The sequence below is a fragment of the Cucurbita maxima genome, unplaced genomic scaffold (genome assembly GCF_002738345.1).
Source record: "Cucurbita maxima cultivar Rimu unplaced genomic scaffold, Cmax_1.0 Cma_Scf00005, whole genome shotgun sequence".
NCBI lineage: Eukaryota > Viridiplantae > Streptophyta > Magnoliopsida > Cucurbitales > Cucurbitaceae > Cucurbita > Cucurbita maxima.
The window spans coordinates 4,411,433-4,413,067 of record NW_019272021.1 but is presented as its reverse complement, the minus strand read 5'-3'; positions in this window follow the sequence as shown (position 1 = coordinate 4,413,067).

The following is a 1,635-nucleotide window of genomic DNA, read 5'->3' as shown; positions in this document are numbered from 1 at the left end:
TTTTTTTTTTTTTTTTTTTTTTTTTTTTTTTTTTTTTTTTTTTTTTTTTTTTTTTTTTTTTTTTTTTTTTTTTTTTTTTTTTTTTTTTTTTTTTTAATATAACTTCTTTTCCCATATTAATCATTTATCTATATTTCAAATAACCATTTTTTAAAAAATTTATCTTAAAAATAAATTATTTATTAGTGTATAAATTTATTATAAACTTGATATATATATATATATAATTTTTAAATAATTGAATTTTGTTAATGAAATTTTTAAAAGCTTAGTATTTTTTATAAAAGTTTAGAAAATTAAAAAATATTAATAATTTTCTTTTTTAATTTTTTCGAAAATTTAAGAGTTTATTATTTAAATTTTTTGGAAGCTCATAGTATTTTCTATAAATATTTATTTTAATCCTTGATTTTCTAAAATAATTATTTTTATTTTAAGAAATAAGTTATATAACTAAATAATATGAATCGTTCTTGAATTTTACTCTCTTAATTAACCTAAATAAAAAAATTAATGGTTTAAAATAAATTGGAAGGATTTAGTGGTTTAAAAAAATTAATAAGTTGGGTGTATATCTCGTCATTGAAGTTTTAAAAGCATCATTTTCATATGAAAATAGTTTCAAGTAGTTTTCCGATGTTAACTTTTAGCTGTAATTGACCTAATTAAAACTCGATGCTTATGCTAAAGTGATAACTTTAAATAAGTTAGTTTATTAGACTTTACCTTTAAAGGGCGGGATGATCATAGTAGAGTGTGACAACTGCCAAAAAGTAAGCTTGTAATGAAGGTCATGCAACTCATTTCTGTATGAGCTGATCGAAGGTGTCTATTTAACGAGGACACGTCCAAAATGGTGTGAGGGATTTTTGTTTAAATAGAGAATAAGGACGGGAATCATGAGAGATTTTTTCCCGTCAACTAAATGTTTCTTGTGGATTAAAATAAATAAGAGGTGGTGATGAGGACGGAGAATACTTATTCATCTCTATTCCGTCCTCGTGGATATCAAAGATGAGTAAGCAAAAAATAAAGGAGTGTGGAGACACGCGCTTCAAATCAGCTATCGACTTCTAGGTGTCACGTGCTCCCTTTGAATGGACGGGGCAATCTCCCTAGCTTGACCGCACAAGAACTAGCCGAGGAGATTGAGCTCGAGTATACCGCATTTTTAATAAATATTAAATTTAGGAAACATTAGTGTTTTAATTATAAATCAAATTTTTAATTAAAAATTAAAATAAAATGCATTTAAAAAAAACATTTATTTTTCAACCAATCCAACCAGCTCAATGGTATGAAAATGACATTTTTAAAGAAAAATTAAATACTTCAAAAACAATCCAAACACGCTTTTAATGTACTAAAAATAGTTTCTTCAATTTATTTTCTTCTATTTAAAATTAATTCTTAAAATTTATACCCTAAATTTAATAATTTAAAATCTAGAAAAATTATATTTTCACCCAAAAAAAATATACATTTATTAAAAAATAAATAAATTTCATTATTTTTTTTTAAAAAATAACCAAAATCAATATTTTCCCTGAATAAATATTAATTCCGTGTCAGTGCGTGAGTGGCAGTTAGAAAGTTTGACAGTTAAAAGAGCTTGATAGACTGGTTTAACAGCTT